Raw genomic sequence first — 24,244 nt, 5'->3', positions numbered from 1 at the left:
TACTGAAATACCTTGATGTTGTATGAGTAAAAGCTTATGCAATTGATTGCAATTTAGTAAGACTGTACATCCATTTGTTATTGCTGTTAATTCAATGGATTAAGTAAAGGCTTTGATGAATGTGATGAGGTTTCTCAGGTGTTAATAAGGATTTTTGAATGATAAATTCTGGTAAGAATTGCTGATGAAAATTCGATGCAAGGCAACAAATTAGATCTAAGAATTTACTTGACTCTGAATGCCCAATGGATTAGGCATTGATCGAAAGTATCTCAGCCAAAAGAGAATTATATTATAACTAGCTTTTTCAAAATACATCATAAAATCAATTTTCATTTATCTTTCCTGTAAGATTTTCAAAGTTGGCCAGCACTTGCCTGCCTGGATTGTTTTAGCTTCATTTAGCCATTGTTGTTGGAAACATCTGCAGAGCTATAGAAGATTTCTTGGCCATATCTGTTCAAGGGATGTGTTTATCAGTTATTTACCTATATGTTTGAGGATTTAGAGATGAGAATCAAAATGAAACTAAGGATAAGTCTCATATAATTATTCCATCTTTGAACCATCCCCGGGTGCACCCGCCCTGGTTTTACAGAGCCAAAAGAGTAGAAAACCGTCTAAGGTTTTGTTGAAGTTGGGCCCTAGTACTTTGCATATGCAAGTGATAATGAGAATTGGCTATTCTTTAGGTTGTGTATGTACTGATATCTAGGTACTAAGCCTTTTGTCGCCTAGTAGGTTTAGTACTGTTAACATCAAAATAAAACACCAACAAGGCAAATCAGTCATCAAATATTATTAGTCCTTGTAGCTAGTTTTCTTAACAAGGCTGCTCATTGAACAACTCCTACCAAGACTGAGGAGCTGAACATACATGTTCAAGAGCTATTGAGGAAAGGTCTGATTCAAGAGAGTGTGAGTCCATGTGCAGTACCTCTAGTACTAGCACTAAAGAAGGATGGAGAGTGGAGGATGTGCGTAGACTCTCAGGCTAAAAACAAGACAACCATCAAGTATCGGTTTCCTTTGCCAAGGATGGATGATCTTATGGATTGCTTGAGTGGATCTCAGTACTTCACAAAGATAGATACCAAGAGTGGTTATCACCAAATATGGATAAGAGAGGGAGATGAGTGGAAGTCTACATTCAAGACCAAGGATGGTCTATACAAGTGCTTAGTCATTCCTTTTGGACTAACCAATGCATCAAACACCTTCATGCGACTTATCAATGAGGTACTAAAGAAATTTTTGAAATTTTTTGTTATTGTCTATTTGGATGATATTTTGATTTTTAATAAGTCTTTGGATGAACATTTTTTGCACATTCTTAGTGTTCTTGAAAGGTTGAGAGAAGAGAAATTGTTGATTAATTTGAAGAAGTGTAGTTTTTTCAAAAAGGAGTTAGTCTACTTGGGGTTTGTTGTATTAGTTGGAGGTCTCAAAATGGACCCAAAGAAGGTGAAGGTCATCTTGGAATGCTCTACTCCAAGGTCTACTACTTAGTTGAGGTCATTCCATGGTTTGGCTAGTTTTTACAGGAAGTTCATTAGGAATTTCAGTAGTATATGTGCACCCCTAACTGAAACAATGAGAGGGGATAGGAAAGAGTTCAAGTGGACTACAAGTGCTGAAAGGAGTTTTGAGTTACTAAAGAAGAAGGTGATAGAGAAACCTGTGTTAGCACTTCTTTATTTTAACAAAGTGTTCCATGTGGATTGTGATGCTAGTGGCAGTGCTATTGGGGCTGTGTTGAGCCAAGAAGGTAAGCCTATTGCATATTTTAGTGAAAAATTGAATGATTCAAAGAAGAAGTATTTTGTTTATGATTAGGAGTTTTATGAATAGTTCAAGCCTTAAAGAAATGGAGGTATTATTTGTTGCTAAAAGAATAATTCTTGTATATTGATCATCAAGAATTATAAAACCTGAATAGCCAAGGTAATTGAATCAGAGACATTTGAAATGGGTAGAGTTCATGCAAAGCTATACATTTTTATTGAAACATACAAGTGGAAGGTCTAATAGGGTTGTAGATGCATTAAGTAGGAGACAATTCTTGTTGATAGAAATGCATATTGAAGTGGTTGGGTTTAACGAACTCAAGAATATGCAACCTGAGGATCCTAACTTTGCAGAGGCTTGGAAGTCTTGTAAAGAACCTATTACTCTAGATAGGAACAGGTGGTTGGATTACATGATCTCGAATGGTATGTTGTTTAAGGGCAGTCAATTATGTATTCCAAGGGGTTCCATGAGGGAGAATTGGAGAAACATAGTGGATGGATAGCATGACACTATCATTGTGATAAGACCATTTCCATTGTTAGTGAACATTATTTTGGCCTCAATTGTCACATGATGTGAAGAAGTTTGTGCAAAGTTGTCAAGTATGTCAAACAACCAAAGGAGTCAGTCAGAATACTGGACTCTATCAGCCATTTCCTATTCCATGAAAACCCCGGGAGGTCATAAGTATGGATTTTATTCTTGGATTTTCAAGGACACAAAGGGGTAATGCCATAGTATTTGTGATGGTTGATAGGTTCTCCAAGATGGCACATTTCATTCCATGCCACAAGACTCATGATGCAGTGCATATTGTAGATTTTTTTTAAGACAGGTGGCAAGGCTACATGGTCTCCCAAAAAATATTGTTTCTGATAGAGATACTAAATTTGTTGGGTATTTCTGGAGGATTGGAAGAAGTTGAAGACATAATTGAAATTTAGTTTTGCACATCATCCATAGAGTGATGGACAAACATAAGTGGTGAATAGAAGTCTGGGCAATTTGCTAAGGTGTCTAGTTAGAGATAAGCCCAAGGGATGGGATTTGATTCTACCACAAGTGAAATTAGCTTATAATAATTCTATGAATAGGATTATTGGTGCATCACCATTCTAAATTGTGTATGGGAGCAATCCAAAGATTGCACCAGAGCTGAAAAAGATAGAGAAAGGAGAGAGGACTAGTGCTGAGGAAAAAGACTTTGTTGAACATGCCAAAAACCTACATGAGGAGGTACGTACACATATTACCAAGATGAACCTACAATACAAGGCTAGAGTGGATCAAAAGAGGAGACATAAGGAGTTCCAAGTTGGGGATTTGGTTATGATGTACTTGAGGAAGAAACAATTTCTAGTAGGAACCTACAATAAGCTGAAGATGAATAAATTTGGTCCTTGCAAGATTTTGAAGAAACATGACTTAGGAAATGCATATGGAGTAGAGTTGCCAGATGGGATACATATTCCCCTATTTTCCATATTGCAAACATAACATTATATTATGAAGATTGTGTAGAGGAGGAGTTGATATTGGATCCATGTCACATTCCTACTTCTGAGGAGGAGGAGATTGAAGAAATTCTGGATAGTTGTGTCGAGAAGAGCACTAAAAACATGCAGTATGAGGAGTACCTAGTGAAGTGGAAGGGACAATCATTAAAAGATTCAACCTAGTTATCCAAGATAGAGGTTGCCCATTTGGGTTTTCCTCTACTAGTTCTAAAGTGATAGGGTCACTTTTCAATTTACCCTGATGTAGGAGCATCTAGTGGTGTAAGGGCAATCTTGTATCACCCAAAAATATGTTTAGTGTTAGTTTCTATTTAATGTTTTTGTATTTATAGATACCCATTTGGGCCAAATAGAGATTCCAACTCTCATAGTTTCATTATTAGTTTTCTAGGTTTGTGTTTTTGAGCACCTTGAGATATGTGCCAGTGCAAAAAAATAGGTTATTTTGTAATTGAGCCATAATTATGATGAGTTAGAGGGTGTAAGTTGGAGGGATGATTGCATTTGTAATTTAAAACATTCCCAAAAGAGATTTAGGTCAAAAGGCTTTATGGTTTGAAATTTGTTGCAGTTTTAATTTGCTTGGATACCCCCTAAGAATACTTCAAAGTCAAATTTGACTTTTTAAATAGCCTTGTACGAGCCCAAAAAATGAGGGACAATAATTTCTGGTCTTTATGACTATAGAGAACTTTGAGAGCTTTCCCAAAATGTAAGTAATTCGTCAAGCATAGTCCCAGATTAAAAGTTATTTCTCCCAGAAGTTGGACTAACATTTTTGGATTCTTCTAATTTTTTGCCGACTTCTAACGTGTCTTATAGAACCTACTTCTTTGGCAGTGGATGTCAAATGAAACAATATAAAATGTATTCCTAACCCTAAGCCTAATTCAGGTTACTTAAGACCATTTCCTGCATTGTAAAGGCAATTTTTGTGGAGTTTGGGAGAAGGTACTGTGAGAAGGGTTTTTCTCCAGAATGTGATAACATTGTAAGCCCACAGGGCATGTAGTTGAGTCTATTTTTCACTGTACTAAATTTAATAGCATATCATTTCTTATAATAAAGTTCTCCTTTTCATGTTGTCTTCATTTTGTCTTGGGTTGTACCCTCATTATTTTCCTTAGTCAAATTCTATTTTAAATCAACCTATAAAGGAAATAAAGGAAATGAAAGTATGTTTTCATAAAGAAGAGGCTATAAGTTAAAAATAAAATATGTCATACCTTTAAAATAAAAGTGCTACTTTGAATTTTATCAAATATGTCGATGAATATATTTGTCTTAGCATTAAAAGCCAAAAGGAATTCATGAAAGAAAAACTCTACTATGCCGAATATTGTAGTTTTCTATCATGCCTGATTGATGATAATAAGTAAGACTTGGATGAATGTGTATCTATTTCCTTGATAGAAAAATCCTTTACTTAGGCTTGAATAGGGGAAAGAAGATTGATCAATTGAGAAGAACACAATGATAGTTTGAGAGGTTTTTGTTATGTGGAGCCTAATCAGACTCAACGGTTAATTTTTCCCCACTTTATTTAGCACGATTTCTCCCTAGATTTTTCTATGGGGGTTCTACTTGGGGTAAATGCCCATTGTGAGGTCTTGGGTTAGAACCCTAGGCATAGTTAAGGGGCATCACCCTTGCAAGCTCTTGGGGTGTACAACCCCAGGTGCACTCCTTGTCATGATATAGGGTGGGGTTGAGGGGTAGTGCCCTAGAAGCCAAAAAGGAATTTACTATTATAAAAGGTGTCAAGAGTTTTTTTTTTTTTTTCTATATGATGACTTATTTTATCCCTAAATTTGTAATTGGAAAAAACCTTGTATAAAATGGCTTAGAGTTAGGGATTTTAGTAAGCATGATGATTTAGTAGCTTCTTGTGACGATATTGAGTTACAAGGGATTGCAAATTGTAATAAGGTTGAAATCATTGGATAATAAGAATATTAGACTCGTTGTTTGGTGGATGTAGCCTAGGGATTGAGTGAATCATGTTAAATCTTTGTGTCTTGTGTTCTCTTATGTGTTCTTTAATTTTTTGATATTGGTTATATTTGCATGTAATTGTTATTTTTGTCTCTAATCCTAACAAAGTCTATATTTTGAATGCTTTCCTTAATACCTTGATCATGAATGATAATGTTTGACAATAATATATTATGTTTTATTTCTTATGAATGATAATGGATACAAAAATGAGGAGAGATAGGGTCAAAAATGAGGAGAGATAGGGTGCTTATATACCTCTCACTACATCTTAAGGGTTAAAACTCAGGAAGACTAAAATTAAATCTAAACACACCACTAAATTACCAAGTCAGGGTCCTAATTCCAATTTCAACCCGATCTTTATGGAATACAACACCTTGGGCATTTCCCCCTCAGAATACAATACCCAAGGAGTTATATTTGTAAGAATTTGGCTTAGGCCAAAATTCACCCAAGACCAAGGAACTCAAACACAAGCACAAAAGTAAACCAAAGAGAGAGAGAGTATGATCAAAATGATGATATATTCATTCAATATGCCATATATGCCACATCAAAAGTACACTAGGAGTGCCTATATATAAAGGCCTCTAGAGAGCTTCTATAATGCATAGAAGTCAGCACCATGATAGTCATACAACTACGCACATGTCCACCAGATATGTGTTATCCTCCATTAAGCACAGAAGTAAGTACGATGATGTGAGGATAAGCTTACAATGGTGTAGCATGCAAATCAGTGGTGTAGACAACATGTGCTAAATTAGGCATGTGAATAACTATGTTGTCAACATGACAACTTAGTAAATGATGCAAACTCTAGTGTTGTAGACACCATGTGCATAATTAGAGTTGCATAACTCATGAGAGTACACAAACTCCTAAGTGTCTCACCTAAATAAATAATAAAATAATGAAAAATAATTAAATAATGCATTAACCTAAGTAAACTTAAGTAAAGTGTAAATAGTAAATACTTATTTACACCAACACCCCCCCTTAAGTGCAACTTAGGGCAATGCCCTTAAGCTTATAAAATCTAGGATGAAATGCATGATGGGCCTTGGATACTAGGTCATGTTAGGTACCCATGTACATAATGATATGAAATCTCTCATAAAGTGGAAAAAGAGGGAAAACCTCGTGGGGAAATCCCTCCCCCAAAAAGAGAGATGAAACGATGTATGGATGGATGGAGAAATCAAGACCTCCCCATTACGACATACATCTAGTATATACATAAGAGAATGATGAGAAGAGGAAGAGAGATAGGATAGGCTCCCCCCCAAAAGAAGAATGCCAAACAGTGACTTCTCCAATGAAGAAGTTGATCCAAGATTGCAGAATGGTGTTCCTCCCCTTAGGAAGAAACAATGCCAAGTGTACAAATGAGATGCTTCTGCTATGTGTGGAAAGAATCTCATGGATAAGTGATGTCTCTAAAACTTGCTCAACTGACTGAAGAACCTGTCTCAAAGAACTGTCTGTCTCTACAACTGATGAAGAACCTTGCTGCAATTGCTAATCATAAGTATCCACAATCACTTCAACCTATGATGATTGATCATGTATAGAATGAACAAGAGAGTTAGATGGAGCCCTCATGATAACTAAAGAAGGACCTGCTTCATCAAGGAGAAGAGGCAGATGATCAATATTGTCCCCCAAATCTGTCATTCAACCTGTACCTGGAAGACTGGATGTACCCTATTCTGCTGGACATATCATTGTGGCAATATATGCATGTGGACTAATGTAGTGACCTCTTTCTACAACTATCGATAGAACCCCACGTGTCTGAATCTATTGAAACACTATTGCTGGTGTCACTATTAGTTTCCACATAATATAATGTGTGAAGAGGATTAGAGGACAAGCTTGGTGAACTTTCCTCAAAGTGTACATCCTTCACCACAAAAATCTAATGTGTCTCTGGATCGAGAAGTCCATATGCCTTCACACCGTCTTCATAACCAATGAAAGTAAAAGGCCAAAATGATTGTGCCTTGCATCATTTGGAAGATATCTTTGCCCATGTAGGACAACTAAAGACTCTAAAGTATGTCACAATAGGTTTTCTACCGCACCATGCCTCAAAAGGAGTCTTGTCATCTAAGGTTGGATGAGGAGATTGATTAAGAATGTGAGTGGCACTACTGATTGCTTCGACTTCTAATGATGGATCTAGAGACTTGGCTTGTATCATGCAACTTACCATAGACTTAAGAGTTTCGATCCTCAATGCTAAAACATCTGTCTTATGTAGACTAAATGTTGGAGGAGTTTGAAGATCAATTCCCTCAAGTCTGCAAATGTCCATAAGTCTTCTGTTCACATACATGCTTCCATTATCCATTTGAAGAACTTTGATGGCTTTCTTAGATTTCTGTTCTACATGAGTCTTGAAGGCTAGAAATTTGTCCAACACTTCATTCTTGTTATGAAGAAAGTAAACCCCAGTGTATCTTGAAAAGTCATCAACAAAGGTAAGTATGTAGCAACCCTGGCTGAATGCAAAAGGACCTTCTAATACCATGTGAACCATCTGTAGAACACTTGGTGCTCTTGAAGACTTCCCTCTCTACAACTTCCCCTTTGGATGCATATCCATTGAATCTGTTGAACATTCATCGTGGGAAAATTTGATTGGAGGTAGAACTTTGACCATTTGGTTTGTGCAAAGTTGCTGAAGGTAGCGGAAGTCAAGATGACCATATTGCTTATGCCATAATTGTATGTTTGAATGTGATTGAGATAACAAGGCCTTTGAAGGAGACTTGGGCACAAAATGGGAGAAAGAATACAACCTTTTGTTATGATTAACTTTCCCCACTGCAACCAAGGAATCATCTTTAAGACTGTGCACTTGTACTGAGTCTAGAAGGAACTCAACTCTATGTCCATCTCCAAGGTGAGTGATTTGGTAGATTGATAGGAGATTTGAACTTAGGTTTGGAACATAGAGAACATCTTGAAACTCTCCATTTTCCATCTCCACAATTCCTTTCCCTTCAACTTCCATTTTCGTATCATCTCCTATGAAGATGTGCGGTACCTTTGATTGCTTCATTGAAGAAAAATCCTTCTTTGAAGAACCCATATGATAGGAGGCACCTGAGTCAAATATTCATTCCTTTGAAGAATTTGAATTTTCCATGAGTGCTTGCCCTTTGCCCTTAGAATCTGAAGAAGACCATTTATCCTTATAAGCATTAGGAAATGGAACATTATGTTTCCTCATGATGTTGGTCAACTCATCAATCTTTTTAAGATAACACTCATGCTCTTCATGACCTGATTTCTTGCAATAAGTGCACTTCTTCTTCTCCTTATTGTTGCCCCTCTTCTTCTTGGAGTTCAAGGACTTGCCTTGTTGATTTGATTGTGGTGTTGTCTTTTTTGCATCCTCTGATTTGTTCTTCCACTTCTTCTTACCCTTTCCTTTATTTGAAGAGTGTCTGGCTGAATTTTGAGAACCCTCATTATTGGCCACCAATGCTTTAGACTGAGGTGATTTGAGAATCCCCATTGACTTCAACTTCTTTTCTTCAGTATCCAACAGATCAACATATTTATCAAAAGTGACTTTCTTATAGGCAGACCCTAAGGTAGTCTTAGAGGTGTTAAAAGAAGATACAAATGTGGAATACTTTGATGGTGGCTTGTTATGTATGAGATAGACCAGTCTGTCATCTTTGATGGAATTCCCACAATCAGTAAGATTTTTCCTTAGTTCATTCAGCTTGATGATGAAATCCTATATTGAATCATATGACTTAGGATCTAAGGAGACAAGCTCATCAATATTGAATCATATTGAACACATCCTCTTCAGACATTACGATAAAGGTTTTCGAGGGTATCCCAAGCTTCCTTGGATGTAGAACACTTCTTAATTTGATACATGATCTTATCATCAACCCCTAAACATATATCACCTAGGACTTTCCTATCCATTGCTACCCAAGCTAAAATATCACTTGTTGATACATTATCACCTACTGGTTTAGGAAGAGTACCATCTACATATTGTGAAACTCCATTATGCATTAAGTGATACCACATTTTTATGGACCATGTAGCATAGTTATGAGGAGTTAATTTAGGAAACTTAAAGTTTCCCATAATGCAGAAAATGAAAGAAAAGTGCAGAAAAGAGAGAACACAACACCAAGAACACCCGCCCTTTTCACTAAATCAAGAAACCCCCAAAAAATAGATGCTTTGGGCACTTTATCAGTACTGCAATTACAATGGGCCACTTGCCAATTTTGGCCTTTGTGAACTTCTAATTTTCTTGTTACAACCTCTTAATAGATTACAAATCTAGAACTTTACAATGTGATACAATTCTGAAGCAATACAAAGTAAAGAAAGGCCCTACTGCTGAAAGTGACACTTTTGTCCACACCCTACAATTTGACTGAGGATGTAGAAAGTAGACAAAAAATAACACACTTTCAAAAAAAAATAGAACCTATTTTCAACTCTAGATGTGCCCGTACGGAGCATTTGAAGTTGCAAAATGCAGGATTATGTAGGTATAGTCACTAAAAAATGAATTTTTTTACAAATCCATGCACCAAAACTAGAAAAAAACTACACTACTAAAATTTTTAGGAAATTTTACCCAATTTCAAAAAAAATTGCACCAGATCTAGAGTCTGGATGTCCGAGTTATGGCCTCTCAAATTTGGACTACAAAATTGAAAATCAATCTGAAGAGGGGTTGCATCAGAAAAAGATGGGGTTAAATGTGATGGTCATACGACCATCAGAGTAGTTCAAATTGGCCCTAGAATGATGTTCAGATGACCATCAAATTTAGAGTCATGAACATGATGACATCAGTGACTCCAAGCCTAGTGATGATGTTAGCCATACAAAATTGTATGCATTGTATAGATGGGTGGCATGGAAAAATCTATACGTTGATTGTGCAAAAATTTGTACATTGACTAGGTGACACGTTGGTGGATGCTGATGTAGGGAGGCTTGCATGGCATCCAGTCACCTACTGAGGTGTTCTTTGACCTATTGTACACTGACCATGTTGGTGGGTGACTAGTCAAATGTGACATGTCAGGGCGGGAATGGTATGGTATCATGTGTCTATATTGACACCACAAAGTTCTTGCATGAGCTGCAAACTTTGACCATCAGAGTATTCGCTTCACCCGTCAGAATATTCGCGCTGCTGGGCGAGAATTTGTAGAGGCCAAAAACTTTTAAACTACGTTGAGAATGTTTTATGTGCTCACCAGAAGTGGGAATAATGTTGTGAAATTTATAAAGGTTTATCTCACATGCGTGGGAAATGGGATTTGCGTAGTGTATAAAACACTTAGCGCACACAACTCAAATAATGAAACTCGCCAGAGGAGTTTGTGGATTGGCTTCCACCAGATTCTGGTGTTGTTTGGCCGAAAATTTTTCAGGCTGAGCCGGTGGTAGGTTATGCACTGCTTTGCCCAGATGTGATGCATTGTATAGCCGAAAAAGGATATAATATGCATAGAATAAATAATTGCAGATGCTTGCTAATAAAAAATTAAATATTCCTAGTAGTAAACAGAATAATCTTCTAAAATTGCAAAGCCAAGATCTGACAACCTAGTTCTGCAAAAAAAATTTCTTTGCTTATGCAACTAAAAAATCTGAAAATACCAGTTCAGAAAATAAAATGCAGAGAAGAAATAATTCATATCCAAAAAATAATTTAAATAGGTCTAAAAATGATCATACCCGAACTACCAATCAAGGCCTTTGGGTTCCAATTTGCAATTTTTTTTGCCTCATGATCAACTTTCACCTAGCATAGGAAAATTTATAGTTGATCTTCATCGAATTGATGCTCTAGACGCAATGGTGAGGTCGCAACGGTGAGGTCAGATCTTGCTCTAGATGCTCCAAATTTCTACAGATCTTTCGGATTCGAGCTGAGGTACTGAAGCATGAATGGTTTCGAATGGATATGTGTAGAGAATCTCCCCGAGCTCTGATACCATGTAAGAATTTGGCTTAGGCTAGAATTCACCCAAGACCAAGGAACTCAAACACAAGCACAAGAGTAGACAAAGAGAGAAAGTATGATCAAAATGATGATATATTCATTTAGTATGTAATATATGCCACATCAAGAGTGCACTAGGAGTGCCTATATATAAAGGCCTTAGGAGAGCTTCTAGAATGCATAGAAGTCAGCACTATGATAAGTCATATAGCTAGGTACATATCCACCAGTTATGGGTTATCCTCCATTAAGCATGGAAGTAAGTGCGATGATGTGAGGATGAGCCTACAATGGTGTAGCATGCAAATCAATGGTGTAGACAACATGTGCTAAATTAGGAGTGCGAATAACTATGTTGTCAACATGACAACTCAATGAATGATGCAACTCCAATGTTGTAGACACCATGTGCATAATAAGAGTTGCATAACTCATGAGAGTACACAAACTCCTTAGTGTCTCACCTAAATAAATAATAAAACAATGCAAAATAATAAAATAATGCATTAACCTAAGTAAACTTAAGTAAAGTGTAAATAGTAAATACTTATTTACACCAACAATATTCTACCCAAGCAAAGATAAAGTTATGACCATGATAAGGGATGTTAGATTATGGAGTGTACTCTTAAAATAGAAGCGTTCATCATTAAAGACTTGTTAGCTCCCACCCTTTAGTGACCTTAGGGATTATGGATATATTTGTGCTGAATTGACTCTTTCTCCCATTTAGTCTTGTTTCTTCCATTTTCATCTAAACAATTTTTGAGACCTCAGGGTTACCCTTCATGAAATAACCCTAGAATAGGTGGAACCAAGTTGACCTATTCTCTAGGGACTTTAGGTCCTATGGCCACCTTTGTCTTAGAGTTTTAAAATTGAAAATTGGGTGACCCCACCAGCTTGCAAGTTATTTTTGTGCCAAAAAATTAGTATAACAAGAAGCCTAGGCACCTCACCTTCACATCCAAGAGATATCCATAATCCATTAGCAATTCATAATGTATTTATTACTTGTACAAGGACACTCAAGCTAGCAAATTTCTTAAGACATTTGAAGCATTCATCAAGAATTTAAGAATCCTTTATGAGCATTTCCTCTTCAAGATCTAGCATTGTGTTAGCCATTAATGGAGGAGATCTATGTTGTGAAATTCATCTTATTCTTCTTTTATGCACATTTACATCACATCTATGGATCCATGATGTGGTTTTGGTCTCCATTGTATTTGTGAAGATTTCATACATCCTTCATTAAAAATTTGAAATGTCCCTTTACTAATTTTGTATGATATTTCAAGCCTCAAATCAGATCTTTAAAATCAAACAATCCAATATTACAAAGATCCACCAATTTCTCAATAAAACCCAAATCGGGTATGTCCAAAATAGTGCCAAAAACTTCACAACTTCACAAATTATTAATAAATATGAAAATCGACATTTTTACAGAAATTTCAGTAGCATAAAAACCTACAAAATGAATTTTTTAGATCTGTAAAGCCTTTACACAACAGTTCACAAATGTAGGACAAAAACTATGCTCATCGGGCTCCCAAAATTAACACAAAAATGCCTGAAAATACCACAAAACACTAATAATCTATGTCAGAATTTTAATCACATCCCAATACATATATTCAGCTCTATTTTAATATATTAAAGTCTGAAATATAGCAGCAACCCAAACTGATATGAAATACTCAACTGGAAACACCAAACTCATACAAAAAAAACACCCAAAAACCCACAAATCTGCACTGTTCAACACAAAGGAAAACTCTGTATGAGCATGCACATGGAATGGCCTCAAACTCCCATCCTTAGCCTTTCTATAAACTTGCAAACTCCCGTTCTTGGGTCTCCTTCTCCACAGGTTTGGCAGCCTTTGAAGAACAACAAAGAAATGAGCAAAAATCAAGTTCTGGAATCCCCCAAAATGCCTCCAAACCCCTTAAAAGAGGGCATAACCATAACTCACGTCCAAGAGAGGTTAATGAAACATATTTTAATAGTAATTTTTATTTGTTAGTCCAACGGTTTCCAAAGATTAACCCCCTTTTTTTGAAACTTCACTTTCTTGGGCCTGCCTGCCTTAGCAAAGATTATTATTTTTTAATTATTTGAAAAGGGAACATGAAAAGTCCTCCCCTCCCAAAATCCACCTGGATCCCAAATGTAGTCATGAACTATACTATTGTCAATTAACACAAGCTCCTGCAATATCCTTTGCAATATAACCAAGAGGAATCTGTAATCAAACTGACAATTACTGCTCAACCAAACTCCAAAGTCACAACTTCCACAGTCAGAAACCCATGAGACACAAACTCTTAGAACATCAAAACCCAAGTAAAGTGGACAAATCAAACCACCAACACAATAAATACCATCAACGCATCCCATTGGCCTATACAAAATGTACAATCCAACTCTACAACAATGGTGAATGCTCTCGAATGAAACTGTACCAAGTATGGAGAATCCACACACTGTACAACTCTTGCGATCAACACAACTCTGCAAATCACCAGCCACTGTCTCATAACCATAACTCCCATGCACCCCTGATGGTAAAAAACCATCACAAGATAAACAGTAAGAAATGGAACCCAAACCAAATTTGCCTGCCATCAACTCCTCAACACAAGGATCAAATGCTAACTGATGTACATACCCTGCAATATAATGTTGATAAAAAAAATCAACCTTAGTCAACAACTCATCATGAACAAGTGATACAACCCACTGTGATTGATCACCAGCTAAGTCAGGAGATGTCATAGCCAAAGGAGTAGAATTAATAACAACACCCGCTGAAACATCACTCCAAAACTCCTGCTCTAAGTCATGTATTATCAAGCTATCAACTGTAGAACCTATCGCCATGTTGTGCCCAACACAACTCTCATCCCAAGGCATCAAACTATCCCATAACTAATGATAAGCACTAGGAACCAAAGTACATCTCTGTATCATCATCTCATCAACATGGTCATCAAAGGTAAATTGATGAGCGTACCTCACAGTGTAATGCTGATAGAATTCGCCAATCTCAGTCAGTGGCTCAGACTGTAATCTAGATGAAACTAACTGGAATTGATCATTAACCATGTTGGAACTGACTACTACCTTCGAAGATATCACCAAGGGAGTAGTATTACTAGCAGGAACCATGCCAACTGCCGACTCACCAGCATCACACATGATCTTTGATACATCTCTAGTCTCTGTGCCATCAGTACTAGAGGCCACCACTATGTCAGGCATACAACAATCTGCTACAACACCCAACTCAACTGAACCTGACTCTAGCGGGAATGAACCTGATATACCAATGTTAGTATCAAGGATGGATGCATCCCCATCTCCACTGTCTCTGACAATCTCGGCCATGGACATCCTCGGATCACCAAACACCACAGCTTGTGACTGTATAGAATCAGGTAAAGACTGTAGTCGCTCTAACTCCATGGTCACCTTAGCCAAATGAAACTGTGACTCCTTGAAAGCCAACTGTGTACTCTCAAGAATCTCATAATTCACCTCAAGCTGCTCAGTAAGCTCACTCACCTCATCTTCCTTGGCCAACAATGCATCATATGCTGTACTGCCCCACTCCATAAGATAATCTCTGTTGGCTAGCAACTGCATATAATTCTGTCTCAAAATTTGAATAGCCTCCCATAAAGAGTGGATCTCTGTCAAGGAAAGATAACTGCCTTCCTGCTCATCACTAGTAGGAGAACCCCATCCATAAACTGCTAACAACTGACAAGCATCATCAAAATGCTGGCAAGTGATAGCAATGTTTCGGTCACTAACTCTCAACTGATTAGACACATGATGGCACTGGCTTGACTGTCTCCTACAAACCTCCTCTGATGCACTGTCTAAAGGAGTATCCTCAAAGTTACTAGTCTCTAGAGTATTACCATCCATATCCTGTGAATCAAATCTAAAGCTCATATCAACATACAGAGTATCAAAAAAATTAGCATTGCTGTCCAACTCCTCTATACCCAAGGAAACTAAGTCTTCAAAACTGCCCACTGCATCCTCCTGGATGTCATCAATGCCAATATGATCCTGGGACTCATCTATACACACTGCCAAATATGAAATATCATCAACACATTCCAGCAAGTATGGTCGACTAGATATATGAACAAAGCCCAACATCAGTGTATAAAAACTAATACCAACATCGGACAAGATACTGGCACAAGAAAAGACAACACCGTGTAATCTGCTAATCAAATCCATGATAGCACCCAAACAATCACTGCTACCAAAAAGTGTTAAAGATTTCCAGTCAACTGAATCCCAAATGCCAATACAACAATCTTGAGTCCATATTCGTAAACTATAATCAGCTGGTAATTCAAGCAAAATCCTCACCTGAGTAATATGACCAATACCAACTAATTCCACATACCTGTCTGACATTATCCCTATATCCTGGATGTGAATGCAAGATGAACTCGCAACATTATCAATGTCCACATATGATCTACCATTCGCAGAAAGCTGAGTATTAGGAGTGCAAGATGAAACTAAACTCAATTCCATGCCATGCTTATCCCCATGTCTCTCCCAGTCTTGTAATGCCAATGGAGTATTCAGCAAAGAAGCTTGAGTGTCCTCAAGCTCGTGAGAAAGCCTGTCAACTTCCTCCTCCTTCCTCCTCAAGGCATCTGAATAGTCTCCGACAAGGCTAAGAAGATGGTCATGATCTGATAGAAGATGTAAATAACTCAACTTCATCATTCCCATTGCTTCCCTAATCGCTTGTAAGTCAACACAAGGAGACTTTGCCTGAACTCCCTTATGTCTACTCTGTAACTGAATCATCTGAATGTGATCCTCTATCATATCCTACATCCTATCATGATAAGATAATGAAGTCACAATACTATCTTTGTTCACCTTCAGCTGGCTGGACAAATCATGTGAAGTACTACCTGCCTCAACCTCATGCGATGAAGCATCTAACTGTGCCTGGTACTCTTTCTCAACAAAGTCATGAATGCTCAATGTCTGCTCATCTCTACTAGGTATCTCACCATCATGCACAACAAAATCCTCATAATCATCATCTAAACCCACTACCTCCTGTGGCAGAGTAGAATATGAGATCTTTGTCTGGCTATAAGCTAGTTTCTCAAACTCCTCATGCAAGTTCTTGGTAATTGTGTCATCTGCCCTGTGAGAAAATCTGCCAAATAGAAATCCAATCAACTTATCCACCTTAGCTGGGTCGAACAACATGTCATTCATTATACGGTGGTGCTCAACCAACTGTTCAGACATGTCATGTCTTATTTTTATAAGTTTATCCCGAATGTCTAAATAACCATCCTTTCTACTGTTTTGACTCTGGATATCAATTGTCCAAGATCGTGTCCTCTGAGACTCTGTACTATACCTGTCCATTCTAGATAAATTAGAGTGTAACCCCAATAGGATATAACTTCTTCAAACACCAAAAACTAACATACAAATGATTAGAAGTAGCATGTAACCATAGATTTTGACATGCAATTGATTAGAAGCAACATGCAACCACCAAATTCACCAAGAACTAACATGAAAATGATTAGAAGTAGCATGCAACCATAAATTTTGACATGCAACTGATTAGAAGCAACATGCAATCATAAATTATGACATGCAAGATTTGGGTAGTGTCAAAACTGACATGCAAGATCTGGGTAGTTGTCAAAATTGACTTGCAAGCTTCTACAAACCCTCAGGCTGGCAAGATCATGGCTCTGATACCACTGAAATGTCCCTTTACTAATTTTGTATGATATTTCAAGCCTCAAATCAGATCTTTAAAATCAAACAATCCAATATTACAAAGATCCACCAATTTCTCAATAAAACCCAAATCGGGTATGTCCAAAATAGTGCCAAAAACTTCACAACTTCACAAATTATTAATAAATCTAAAAATGGAAATTTTTACAAAAATTTCAGCAGCATAACAGCCTACAAAATGACATTTCCAAATCTGTAAAGCCTTTACACAACAGTTCACAAATGTAGGACAAAAACTATGCTCATCGGGCTCCCGAAATTAATACAAAAATGCCCGGAAACACCACAAAACACTAATAATCTACCTCAAAAGTTTAATCATGTCCCAATACATATATTCAGCTCTATTTTAATATATTAAAATCTGAAATACAATAGCAACCCAAACTGATATGAAATACTCAACTGGAAACACCAAACTCATACAAAAAACACACCCAAAAACCCACAAATCTGCACTGTTAAGCACAAAGGCAAACTCTGTATGAGCATGCACATGGAATGACCTCAAACTCCCATCCTTAGCCTTCTTGAAAACCTACAAACTCCCGTTCTTGGGTCTCTTTCTCCACAGGTTTGGTAGCCTCTGAAGAACAACAAAGAAATAAGCAAAAATCAAGTTCTGGAATCCCCCAAAATGCCTCCAAACCCCTTAAAAGTGGGCATAACCGTAACTCACGTCCAAGAGAGGTTAATGAAAAATATTTTAATAATAATTTTAATTTATTAGTCCAACGGTTTCCAAAGATTAACCCCCTTTTTTCGAAACTTCACTTTCTTGGGCATGCCTGCCTTAGCAAAGATTATTATTTTTTAATTATTTGAAAATGGGACATGAAAAAATTCAACATCCACAACATACAAGTATTGCAAAATCTTTATTAACAAGAGTTTTATCAAGCAAGGTGAATATTTACATTTGTCTTGTTTCCTTTCATGCTTTACATTTCATTTCATTTTAGGTTGATTCCTCAACTTAGGGCTTTACCAAGACAAGCTCTCCTGCCCCCTTGCAAAAAAAAAGAAAAAAAAAACCATTTTCTCTTGTACATGTGGGTAGGGTATCCAAATTGTGATTACAGATCCAAAAACTATTCATTGAGAGCTTTGTGAAAAAATTGGGTTAATTTTTCTACAATGTTTTGGGCATGTGTCCACCATCCCGTAAAGAGTTCAGGCACTTTTCATCCACGTTGACATATTCCTAGAGATATTGGAAAATTAGGGCTTTATGCCCTGATCACATATTTGTAGTTGGAATTACAGTCACAGTTCCAGGTCTATAATTTTTGGAGTAAAAATGCATTTCCTCTTGTGTATTTCAAGGTAAGTTTTTCATCCTTTACTTTTTCCCTTAGCATAGACATGTTTCCATATTTTAATTGGGTTGATTACATACATTTAGTGCCTATATCTATCTTACTTGTGTCCTTAAATCATTAGTTCAATTTCACATCCACATTGCACATCTTAAAGTCGATTAGCATTGCATGAAAGAGGACATGCTTACATACTTCCTCGATATAATTTGAGTTTAGGATTGGCATCCCTTCATCCTACTTTGGTTTTGATAATCTAGCTTGGGTTGTATTGAAAGTTATGTTTGGAAGCCCATATCTCTCTTGCATTCAATGGCTTAATGTGTGAATGGTTAGTTAATGAATTCATCTCACATAGTTTATATTATTAAATCCCATTTCAACCATTAAACTTAGAGTATATCTGATTATGAGACTGCGACAGAACAATAAGACCACAAATGGTAATTTGGCTCTATATGGGGAAATAAATATTTAGATTAGAGAAAAAAATAGAAGAACACACTTAGAAACAAGAGCTTACCTTGATTTCAAACAAGGCTGCAATGAAAGATGACCCATATTTGAATTTTGGTATCCATTAACATAAGAAGTCCAACTTTGAAAATATACTAATTTGGATGCTAAACAATCATGAGATTGTAAAAAAATATAAGGTACTTATAATTTATGATGGTACAAAAATATATTAAATGCTCATAACATAAGGGATTCTATTATTTATTTATTTGTAACCTTTACAAAGTTCTTAAAATTCTATATCATAACTCTCTTAAATAGATCTTCCACCCAATACGAAGATGAACTCAATTCCATTACACCATAGTCAAAAATAAATAATTTTAAAATTTTAAAATTGAACATTATACCGGAAATTACCTTTCCAATACAGAAGCAGGAGCTACTTTCATTCCTGTAGACATTGGTCTCTATTAAGCAAAGAAAGCTTGAGAAGCTGGGCCAGCTAAATAGGTTAAACATTTTGAGCCAACAGACAACAAAGATGACAGAATAGACCGCTAAGTACTCAAGAACGTGACGCACATGGGGACACAGTCATTTCTAATACAGCAGTACAAATTTAAAATGGACAATGAAGCTTGAATGATTCCTCGATCTGTTAATTTTTTTTGGTTTTTGGCTTTTTAAATCTGTATGAGTTGTTCATATTGGTTTCCGGTTCGAAGAAGGATTTGTATAAGTATGATTTTTTCGAGAAATATGATTGATGGAACTGTTCAAATTATAAAAATAAAAGCGTCACACCACACACACATATATATATATAAAAGCATATGTAGATTTGTGTATATATATATAATATATATAATATATAAGCATATACAGACTATGTGAAAAAAAATGTTGCCATACAGTCGACGATTTCAAAAATTCATGAAATCCTATTGTTTATTATTTGTAATTTTAAAGAGTTCTTGGAATTCTGAATAATCAACGTGCTTAAGTGAATCTTTCATACAAACAGTGTACCAGTGACTTGATCTTCATTAACATTTGCCACAATAGATTATTTTTTTTGAGATTCTATTGTTCATTTATTTGTAATCTTTAAAAAGTTGTTGAAATTCTGAATCATCCAACTCTCTTGAATGATCCTTCCACCCAATACAAACATGACTTACCGAATTCCATTAAAATTCGCTATGATAGACAATTTCATAAAAAAAAAAACATACTACAGTAGACAATTTCATCGAAAAAAAAAAAATTGCTACTGTAGACGATTTTATGAAGTACCTGCGATTATTCCTGAAGGCAAAGAGAGACAAATACACAGAGATAATAACTGATTTTATTGCCTTACTGCCTTGCACAAATGCATTACATAAGACCTCTATTTGTAGAGGGTATGAGAACTCTCTACACACAACACATTTTACACATGTTACACTATATTAAATATAATATTACATATATTAAAAACATGGGCGGCTGGAACGGCAGAGTGTCTGCTATGTAATTTATTATGGACGGTGGATAGACGACTGAGTTGTGGGCTGGACATGGGCTGGTTGTCTGCTTTTAATGACAGAAGTTAATACTACTAACTACCACCAACACTCCCCCTTAATTTTTGTCATTAACAAATTTTGCATCAGTAATACCTAATTTCTCTCACAAATATTCAAAGTTATTCTTTGGCAATGGCTTAGTGAATATATCTGCCAATTGGTATTCAGATTTGCAGAACTCAAGGTAGATTTCTTCATTGTTGACCAATTCTCTGATGAAGTGGTACCTTGTATCAATATGTTTGCTCCTCTTATGAAATACATGATTTTTAGATAATGCTATTGTTGATTTGTTATCACAAAGAATTGGTGTTGGTTCCTCCTGATGATGGTGAAGATCGAACAAAATTCAACGCATCCATACTGCTTGACATGCTATGGAAGTGGCAGCTACATATTCTGCTTCAGCTGATGAGATCGTCACTATAGGTTGCTTCTTTGATGCCCATGATATAGCTCCTAATCCAAGGTGAAAGATATATCCAGAAGTGCTCTTCCTATCATCAATGCTACCTGCAAAATCACTATCAGTATAACCAATTAAACCAAAATTGTTAGCTTTGGAATATAGGATTCCATATCCCATTGTTCCTGCAATATATCTCAATATCCTTTTTCCAACTTGCCAATGAGAATTTTGTGGTGATTCCATGAACCTTGAGATCAAACTGACACTATACATCATGTCTGGCCTTGTAGCTGTCATATACATTAAACTTCCAACAAGTCTTTTAAACATAGTTGGATCAACATTTGAGCCCTTTTCTACCTTGCTAAGTTTTGTTCCTGTTGCAACTGGATTGCAATTCATCATTTTAAATCTCTTTAAAACATCCTTTATATACTTGGATTGACAAATGAAGATACCTTTGTCACATGGAATAACTTCAATACCTAAGAAATATCTCATTAACCCCAAATCTGTCATTTCAAATTCTTTCATCATTTCTGACTTGAACATGTCTACTGATAGATTTTCAGTGAATATTAAGTCATCAACATACAAGCATACAATCAAAATCTGACCTTCCTTATTAGTCTTAACATATAACGTGGGCTCATTGTTACTTCTATTGAATTGATTACTTATCATGTATGAATCAATCCTCTTATACCAAGCCCTAGGAGCTTGTTTCAAACCATAAAGTGCCTTATTTAGTTTATATACCTTGTTTTCATGCCCACTAACCTCATAACCAGGTGGTTGTTTAACATATACCTCTTCATCAAGAAAACCATTCAAAAAAGCTGATTTTGCATCCATTTGATACACTTTCCAATCATTTTGTGCTGTTATTGCTAAAATAGTTCGAACTGTGTCAAGTCTAGCAACTGGAGCAAATGTTTCATTATAATCAACTCCATATTGTTGTGAAAAATCTTTACCAACTAGTCTTGCCTTGTGCTTAACAATTTCACTTTTTTCATCAAATTTAGTTTTGTAAACCCATTTGACTCCTATACATTCTTTTCCTTTAGGTAAATTCATTAATTCCCATGTGTTATTTCTTTCAATAGAGTCAATTTCTTCATCCATTGCCTTGATCCATTTATCTTCTTTAATTGCTTCATCAAAATACAATGGATCACAAGAAAATAAAGAAAAATTTGAGTAAATATCTACATTCTCTTCTTCTTGATCATATATTTCTTTTAAGCTTCTTGTCTTCTTACCTTTGTAACCTAGTGTTGAGAATGTTGAATCAGATTTATTACTTACATTTGAACTTGGAGGTGAGGCACCTTGCACAAAGTTCCTTGGTGGAGTATTGGGTGTTGATTGAGTCCCTTGTTCCTTTAATTCATCATCATCTTGTAATATTGGTGCTCCTCTTGTGACTTGTTTGTTATCATTTTCATGCCATGAATCTTCTTCTTCAAATTTAACATCCCTGCTAATGATCAATTTCTTTGAAACAGGATAAGCCTTTGATTCTTCACTATAACCAATAAAGATGCATTTTTCACTTTTATCATCCAATTTCTTTCTCAATTCAGATGGAACTAATGAATAAGCAACACAGTCAAAAACTCTAAAATGGGATACTGTATGTTTCTTACCATTCCATGCTTCTTGTGGAATTGTGTTCTTAACACTCTTTGTGGGACTCCTGTTCAAAATGTATACAACACATGCTACTGCTTCTGCCCAAAACTCATTGGATAGATTTTTGGCCTTCAACATACTCCTTGCCATTTCCATTATGGTTTTGTTCTTCATTTCTGCTACACCATTTTGTTGTGGTGTGTACCTTGTGGTAAATTGTTTCTTAATTCCATGAAATCTGCAAAATTCTAGAAAATCATTAGAACTGAATTCACCACCTCTATCAGATCGCAATACCTTGGTGTAGTGACCACTTTGTTTTTCAACCAAATTTTTGAACTCCTTGAACTTTTCAAAAGCTTCACCTTTTTGTTTGAGAAAGTATATCCAAATCTTCCTGCTAAAATCACCAATAAATGTTAGGAAATATATACTTCCTCCTAAAGATGGAGTTTGCATAGGTCCACATATATTAGTGTGAACTAATTCCAATGGTGCTCTTGCTCTATATGAACCTCCTACCGGAAAGCTTTCTCTATGTTGCTTTGCCAAAATACAACTTTCACATGAACTTGGTGGTTTCAGTATTTGAGGCAATCCTTTCACTATATTCTTCTTTTGTAACAAACTCAAAGCATCAAAATGAAGATGACCATACCTCAAATGCCATAGCCACGACTGATCTGAGTATACTGTCTTGAAACTAACTTCTTTTCCTCCTTGAATGCAATGAATCTGAAGGGGGAACATTCGATTTAGTGTCATGTTGACCCTTGCAATTAACCTGCCACTAGGATTTCTATCCAAGATTGTGCAAACATCATTATCAAAAGAAACTTTGTAACCCTTTTGTACTAGTTGACCAACACTCATGAGATTGTGTTTTAATCCAGGCACAAAATACACATCAGGAATATATCTTTTTCCTCCGTTTTTTGTCAAGACATTTATAACACCTTTTCCCATTACAGAGACTTTACTATCATTTCCTAGCTTTACTTCAAATTTTACAGAATCATCCAAGCTAGCAAACAAATCTTTATTTCCAGTCATATGGTTACTAGATCCACTATCTAGGAACCATATATCACTAGAGCTTTCTTGAGCAACATTACAAGTTATAAATAAACTTCCTGAATTGTTATCAGATACATCTGAGTAATTAGCACCATTCTTTTCAATATCCTCTTGTTTCTTTTTACATTCACTTGCAATATGACCAAATCTCTTACAATAATGACACTGAATTCAAGATTTATCAAACCTTGATGATGGGTGTTGGAATGAACTTCTGCCACATCCTCTATTAGAACTCTGAATGGATTGATTTGTTCTCTCTTCTTGATTTGGACTTCCACGTCCATCTATGCTTCTACCTCTTCCTCTTCCTCTGTAGTTTGATCTTCCTCTTCCTCTGCCAAAAGATACCTGCGATCTAAATGCATTCTCCAAAGAAGAATTGTTATTTCTGTTCATTCTTGATTCATGAGATAAAAGTGAGCCCATCAATTCATCAATAGATAGTATTGTCAAATCTTTAGATTCTTCAATGGCAACAACAATGACATCAAATTTTCTAGGCAAACAACGAAGTATCTTTTCAACAACTTTTTGATCTGTCAAATCATCACCATATGATCTAATTTGATTAACCACATTCATTACTTGATTTAGAAATTGATCAACTGAGTCTGAATCTTTCA

The 24,244-nt window shown here is 36.1% G+C and overlaps 1 pseudogene; it reads right to left on the bottom strand.

Annotated features, from left to right (window-relative positions):
- Positions 1 to 19,384, bottom strand: part of LOC149575398 (putative anion transporter 3, chloroplastic) — a 65,498-nt pseudogene extending 46,114 nt beyond the window's left edge.
- Between the last annotated feature and the right edge of the window lie 4,860 nt (positions 19,385 to 24,244).

Source organism: Cupressus sempervirens, chromosome 2 (genome assembly GCF_028749045.1).
Source record: "Cupressus sempervirens isolate cs-2001-9-10 chromosome 2, ASM2874904v1, whole genome shotgun sequence".
In the NCBI taxonomy this organism is placed as follows: domain Eukaryota; kingdom Viridiplantae; phylum Streptophyta; class Pinopsida; order Cupressales; family Cupressaceae; genus Cupressus; species Cupressus sempervirens.
The sequence above is the reverse complement of the archived record's forward strand: the minus strand, read 5'-3'. Positions and strand labels throughout refer to the sequence as shown.